Source organism: Mirounga leonina, unplaced genomic scaffold (assembly GCF_011800145.1).
Source record: "Mirounga leonina isolate KUSES-001 unplaced genomic scaffold, KU_Mleo_1.0 Mir_93, whole genome shotgun sequence".
NCBI lineage: Eukaryota > Metazoa > Chordata > Mammalia > Carnivora > Phocidae > Mirounga > Mirounga leonina.
Genome location: NW_023270854.1, coordinates 30,121,800 through 30,129,689, shown reverse-complemented (window position 1 = coordinate 30,129,689; position 7,890 = coordinate 30,121,800). Strand labels below are relative to the sequence as shown.

Genomic DNA, 7,890 nt, shown 5'->3' with positions numbered 1-7,890 from the left:
TGAAAACCAGTAAAGACAGGGTCTTCCCTTTTTCCCTTCTCAAACAGAGAGCTATGTGCACCTGTGTATGTAATACCCATAGGTGATGCTGGTGACAAGTAAGTGTCTCTAGTAAAACCAGTCTGTTCATTTCATCCTAGACTTGAAGGTTATGTTAAAAATAGCCTCGAGTGTTTGAGACTAGAAGGTCCATGTTGACCAGTATTTACTCTACCTTTGTATATTGAAACTTACTCATTTTTTGCATGATGAAAAGAAAGAGTTCTCCATAAATACATTAAAATCCAAATTCTATATAGTCCTATATTTATTATGAAGTGGGTGTTCTTGGGCTTCTATTATGTAACATATAATTTGGTATATGATACCAGAGACAAAGAGTGTTCTGGTTAAAAGGGATCTAAAAAATCATCTAGTTCATGGGTTCCCATCTAGTTCCTGAGTCCACAGAAGATCACCAGTCTACAATGGTAGAAATGTAGGTTGATAATCATGTTCAGTATTTCACAAAAGTTGCTGGAAATCATACATTTACTAGTTGATGTAGGGTTCAACTTTATTTGCTTTTGACTGGCTTGATAGCAACTCAGGGCATAAGTAATACTATTATGTATGTTCTCACTGCTACTCAGAAGATTTGGTTAGCAGTAAAGTAATTTGTGAGAAGTACATAAAATCTGGGTTTTCTGTTCAGGCTAGCCAACTAAACTTAACCTTAATCACTATGTAGTTCTTGACACTGATGAAGCATTTTCTCATATAAATTAGGCACGAAGGCATAAGAAACAGTACTGGCATTTGCTTTGATAGCATATACACTAAAATTGGAATGATACAAAGAATGGTGTGTCCTCTGAGCAAGGATGACATGCAAATTCATGAAGCATTCCGTAATTTTAAAAGGAAAGGCTATTCTAACACACAGTTTTTGTACTGGAATTTGCTAACCTGTAATACGGAATTTTCCTTTTGGCCAATAATCAGTATTCCTCTCTAAGTCACTTGGACATTGCTCGTTTCTAAGAAATTGAAACTCTAATCATTGTGACAGCTACATTGAAAAAATAATTGTACAGAAATTAACTTATCTTCATTTGGTTTTAATTTTTAAATGTTTGTGAAAGGAGAGGGGATGGGGAAGAGGAGTGGATGGTTGCTTTTGTAAGTATAAAATAAATGAACATGTATTGGATACCAAAACACAAGCAAAGACTAGCATGGGAATGAGAATCAGGAGATCTGGTTTCTGGCAATGACTCGGTCAACATCTATGGCAGTTTTAAAACATTGCTTTATTTATCTTAGTTTTTAATTTCTAGTCATACCAAATAATCTCTAAGCCTCTTCCAGTGATGCACTTCAGTGATGAAGCAACATTTTTTTTGTTGTTGAATGTACTTCATATTCTCAAGAAAGATATTTAGGAGATTTTGATCCTGGAGTTATTTATACTGGGACTTTAGGCATATTGAATGTAGGAGGTCTGCTTCCCAAAGACTCAGCAATCTAGTTTCCTCACTTTTTAAGGGCATGAGTAAGAGACTTCTAATAAGGAGGATTTTAAAGTAAATTTACCTTAAGCCTAGTTAGACTATGGTACCCTATGAAGATTCAAGAAGTGAATTAAGTAAAGGCTGAGAAACATTTGGGTAATGCCTTCTAGTTACACCCAGCAGGGAGTGTTTGGACTCTGGGTTTCTTGGAGAAAAGAGAAGTCATGAGAGTAGCTTAAAGAACTAGTGGTGCTTAAACCCATCTCGCTCAATATTTCCTGCAATATAATAGAGAAAAACAGAGATCAGCAGAACTACATGTGAAACAACACACTCAACATTCTTGGAGAAAAAGTGTGGCTTAACTTAAAAATAACTAACCAAAGCGAAGAAGAAGGAAAAAGAGAGAAAAATAAAACCAAGTCCCAGCAAATGATCTCTTATGTTCCCACAATGCCACCAGATTTTGAGGTCAAGCAAGAAGTGTAAAAAAAAAAAAAAAAAAAGTACAAGGAAGAAACAAGAACAGAGCCAATGACCAGAGTAAAGTTAAGCCAAAAACATTGCCAGGAAGAATCCATCTACTCTGAGTGAGCAAAACGGGTAAAGGGGGTTGAAAGGTACAAGCTTCCAGTTATAGAATGAGTGAGTCATGGGGATGTAACGTACAGCATCGTGAGTATAGTCAGTGATGTGTATTGCATATTTGAAAGTTGCTAAGAGAAGAAATCTTACAGGCTCTCATCACAAGGAAAACATTTCTCTGTGCAGTGATGGATGTTAACAGGACTTGAAGTGGTGATTATTTCATAATGTATACAAATATTGACTCATATTGTACACTTGAAACTAATATAATGTATGTCAGTCACACCTCAGTAATAATAAAAAAAATACAAGGGGAGGCCAAAAGGGAGTCACTTTAGAAAAAGAAATTGAATGAATGACTGTATAAACAGATTTTTATGTCCAGCTAAGGTGTTTGTCAAACTTTACGACTTTAAAAAAAACTACAAAACAGTTTTTTTTTTTTTTTAAACATATAGTGTATTATTAATTTCAGGGGTAGACTTTAGTGATCATCACTTGCATGTAACACCCAGTACTTATCACATCATGTGCCCTCCTTCATGCCCATCACCCAGTTACCCCCTTCCCCACCCACCTCCCCTCCAGCAACCCTGTTTGTTTCCTACAGTTAAGAGTCTCTAAACAGTTTTAAAGATTTTATTTATTTGACAGAGAGAGACACAGCAAGAGAGGGAACACAAGCAGGGGTAGTGGGAGAGGGAGAAGCAGGCTTCCCAAGGAGCAGGGAGCCTGATATGGGGCTTGATCCCAGGACCTGGGACCATGACCTGAGCCGAAGGCAGACGCTTAACGACTAAGCCACCCAGGCACCCCTCTAAACAGTTTTAAACTCAAACAACTTAGAACATTCAGTATGTATGAGCTCTCCGTGAAGAATTTATTAGATTAGCTTTATTCAATTAATAGATGAATGGGAAAACTTCACCGAACACTGATGATGGGTTTTTTAATGCATGTAACTGTGGACCTAAGACACAAACCCAGGTATGGGTGAGGGTGGAAGATGAACACATGGATATTGTATTTTGTGGCAAAGCAGAAATAAAGCAACTAAATATGAGTGGAGACGACAGAGGGGAAGTAGAAGGTAGAATAAGCTCATTGGTTGATGTATAGGGAATAGGTAGGATTTCAAGGGTACTGTTAAAATCTAACAAACCAGAAAATAAAGTTCTACTAGGCTCCAAACTGAATTTTTACTCAAAACTCTTTCCCAAAGAAAATATAGAACAGGGGGCATTATAGAGGATATAAAGCCAAAGGTGACAAGTAGAATGAAAATATAATTCCTGCTAGTTATTTTTTAAAGATTGTATTTATTTATTTGAGAGAGAGGAGCAGGAAGCCTGATGCAGGGCTTGATCCCAGGACCCCAGGATCATGACCTGAGCCAAAGTCAGATACTTAACCAACTGAGCCACTCAGGTACCCCCCTAGTTATCATTTTTTTAAAAGATTTTATTTTAGTTATTTGAGAGAGAGAGTGTGAGAGACAGCACAAAAGAAGGTAGAGTCAGAGGGAGAAGCAGACTCCCCGCTGAGCAGGGAGCCGGATGCGGGACTCGGTCCCGGGACTCTGGGATCATGACCTGAGCTGAAGGCAGTCGCTTAACCAACTGAGCCACCCAGGCGCCCACCTAGTTATCATTTTTAATTAAAGAGCAAATAATGCCATTTTGTAAAGAACTAAATGTAGCAAGTATAACCTGATATACATAATTATAAAATTATTGTGACAAAAACTGAGACCAACAGAATCGAGACATTCAAGTTAGAGGACACACATCAGTCATATCAATAAATATGAATGAAGTTAACTTGTTAAAACAATGTGATTTTCACTTTGCTTTACATAGCTATGCCCAGCCATATGCTGTATACAAGGGGAAAAATTAAAGTGATTCAGAAAAGCAAGCAAACAAAACAGACAAAGGTATACTGGGCCCACAGAAACAGTAAGAAAGAAGGGATGTGAACTTGATATCAGATAAAAGAGTATTTAAGCCAAAGAGCAATAAAATTGATGAGAGATATGTTTTAGTGCTAAATGCCATGATTCAAAATGATAAGAAACTAAGAATATGAATTAACAAAAGAATTCAGCAACCATATTTATGTGGTAAAAACTCTAGAATATAGAAATGGCATAAGTAGAGAAGTTTTTATAGACTGAATTATGAATTATAATTCATATTTATAGAAATACAATCTCAGATCCAGACAGATCAAGTGGACAAACCAAAAATTAATTAAAGAGCCAGAAGACCTGAACAACTTAATAAAATAGATCTTACCATTATATATCAAATTTTAGGCTTTGATAATAGAAAATACACTTCCTTTCCAGGTGCTTATGGAACATTTACAAAGTTTTCCATACACCAGCTCACAAGGAAAACATCAAAATGTCCTATAATGCAGAAGTACTACAAAATATACTCTCCACTTAAAATGCAATAGAACTAGAAATTATTAACAAATCAAAAAATTAAGAGGCCCTTCCACCAAGAATTAAAAAAAAAAAAGAACTCTTCTATTGGACAACTTTTAGGTGAAACAGAGACATACAGATTGAAACTACAGAATTCAGTCAAATAATAAAAATACTACATATAAGAAACTCTGGGATACGGTGTAAGCAGTGGTCAAAGAAAAATTCATAATACAAACACTTCCACCAGTAGAAATTAAAAAAAAAAATGAAAACAAATACTCAGCTCAAGAAACTAGAAAAAGGACAAGCCAAAGAAAGCCCAGGAAAAGAAATAATATAAAAAAGCAGAAGTTCAGGTAGATTAGAGGAAAACAGTAGATTTGGGTGTGTGCAAGTGTATGTGTGTGCATGCGTATTTTTGCAAGTTTCCTTGGGATTGGATGTGGGGGTGTTTCAGTGATAAACCGTGTATTCTTTTGGATTTCAGGAAATTTTATGAAAAACACAGATAGCATTAGGATATAAAACATTTATATGTACTTTTAAATACACTTCTTTATTGTTTGAACTGAAATGGCCACACAGCAGTTCAGACCTACCCTAAACGGCACTTAGAATAAAGATGATACCACAAGCAAACTGCTGATTCAGCAGGTATATGATATATATATATATATATATATATATATATATATATACACACACACACACACACACGCAGATTTTTTTTCTGTAATTCATTATTTTACAACTTGAAATTGGGAATGTATGAGATTTTCATTACATAAACTCTGATTGCTTGTACCGAAATGTCAAGAGGGGACTAATCCTTTACAGACCCCAAGCAGGGTGGTTTCGTTCATCTCTGTAACCGATAATAGGAATAAGGGAATCTATAATGTGCAGTATCTGTACCAGCCAGTGTGGTGACACGAGGAAAACAATGGACATTACTCTTGAGTGAATGAGAGGTATGTATAATCAATGCCGTGTTTCTTCAATTATGTTTGGGTTTTAGAATTATATTCTTCCAGCTTTCTTAATGCCAAGCATTACCACAGTTCTTTCGGTGGGGGGGAAGCTCTTCAATAGGTTGAGTGTGAAACACTGCCTCACTCCCCGTTTTCCATGAAGCACTCCCGTGAAATGCCTTATTATCAAAAACAATTGCATCTTAGCCGAGCACGTGTTTTGATTGGATGAGCTGGAGACAGGATATCTTATTTCATAGAATATGTCTACAACGTGAGGCTGAGAACAGTTGTTCTGAGGGTTGAGATTTTATCTTACACATGAGGGCCTCACATATTCCAGGCTTTCAGAATATCTACTGAACGACTATGTCAAAGAGTGAACAGTTGTTCATTTTTAACAATTTCTATGCAGATACAGTATTCTCTTCTTTAGACACATTACAGGTTGTCAGTTCCTTTTGTTGTTGATATCTCCCTAAAATTTCAGCCCCCAAGAACAAAAGAATATGGTAGTTCTACAAGACTAGGCCTAAATTATATTTCCCTGGTCAGAAAAATACTTTAATTACTTTATAAACTTTTCTCATTTAAAACAAATTTATCCTGTGTCTTTGATGATTACCATAAATTGCAGCCATGCTTCTTCTAATATATTCTATTACTATTTGGTTTCTCAGAAGATTTAAAGGGTGCCAATTTCCTATAAAATTTATCAGACAATAGTCAGCAGTGCTGTTTAGAGCAAACTTATAAAAACACAACGTACAAAAGATTTATCACATTGCTTGCATTTTAGCATGTTTCTAAGACCAGTAACCTAGTTTCTTCTTGCCTGCTTTTGACAAGAGTAAGCTTAATATTAAATATTAACTCTCCTCCCTGTAAAAAGGCATAGATATTATTTATTCAGGATACATTTGTTATAAAATTATTTAGAGATTTTCATACTCTACTGCAATGCCTGTATAAGGATAATTCCTCCTTGTTTGATTTGATTGTCTTTCCCCATAAATTTTATTTAGTAGCCTTGTCACCTACCCCTGCCTGCACACACAGACACACACATACACAGAAACACTCCTTCAACATATATATCCTTTTGGTTCTGAATCTTGATGAATATACCTGCTAACACATCTACTTTCACTATTTGGCTGTCTGAGGAAGTTGACTACATAGGACCACTTCTTTCATTTATATTCTTTCTATCTCACCATACCCCTTCTCACAGAATACTTTATTGATAAAAATCTGGAATTTTCTTCAGAGGGAGGGAAGCCTAGACTATGGGCTTTGGCCCAGCCCCGGGACCTCATTGAAGTGATCCTTCTCCTGATGTGTGCAGCTCCCTGATCCTCTCACTAAGGTGAGAAGGGCAAGACGAGCCACAGCCAACTTTTTGGATTAAGCCAGTATCATTGAGTAGAACCCTAAAATCCTACCTGATCTGCAAACATAGATTGCAGATCTAAATCATTAAATTTTTTAGGGGTCCTGAGGGGGCAGCTCTAGGTTGCCTGAAGCTGTCTAAGTCTGGTTCCTTCAGAAGATGGCACCTCTCTGAGCAAAAGACGATGTGGAAAAGAGAAGCACAAAATCTCATCTGTTGAGCTCTCATTCCATATCCACCACTAAGTTGTTTATTTTACTTTCTTAGATTACTTAAAGTCATTAAATTCACACCATAGTCTTTGGTAGGTAGACATTGTCATGAGGACATTCAAGATCACATAGCCCCTAAGTGTCAGAACTGCAGCTAACATGCATCCCCCCGCCCGCCGCATGAAGAAGCATCCCTCTCAGAGCCCCCACAGCTGCTCTGCCAGCCAAGGTGACAGAGATCCTGGACTCACATCAAAACTGAGGACTGGCCTTATATTTTAAGTCTCTGTAGATATTTATATTATATTCTTCTTAAAAATTACGTTCTTTTAAATACCTAATGGAAACAGGTCTCTAATAAAATCCATGTTCTTCTTCTTTCAAAAGTATGGAGTTGGGCTGGGACTCAGCTGTCTTACTGGGTACCCCATACCTTTGCAGAGGCATTGCCATGTAACTGAATTCTCTCCTGGTCCCCCAAAATTTGGATGTCTTGCTGTATATACTCTTTTCTTCCTACTGGCTGAGATGAGCAGAGCACCACTGCTCATGAAGTCATTTGTTGAAGATAGCAGAGCCACTGTCCCTCTGGGTCTCTGAATCATGGCATGTGGGTAGCTGGCTGCCCATTGCCTAAAACACCCATCCTGGACTGCTACATGAGTAAGAGATCTTTTTATTTCCTAAACCAGTGAATTAATGTTGGGTGTCTTGTGGCAGCAGAATAGCTTTGTCTGTCCTAAACAAGGAGCACTCTGTTTGTATGTTTTTTATTAGTTTATGGCCCATGAGATCA

General features: G+C 37.0%; 1 pseudogene; it reads left to right on the top strand.

The window, feature by feature from the left end:
• Positions 1-798: 798 nt before the first annotated feature.
• Positions 799-898, top strand: LOC118004791 (annotated as a pseudogene).
• Positions 899-7,890: the final 6,992 nt, after the last annotated feature.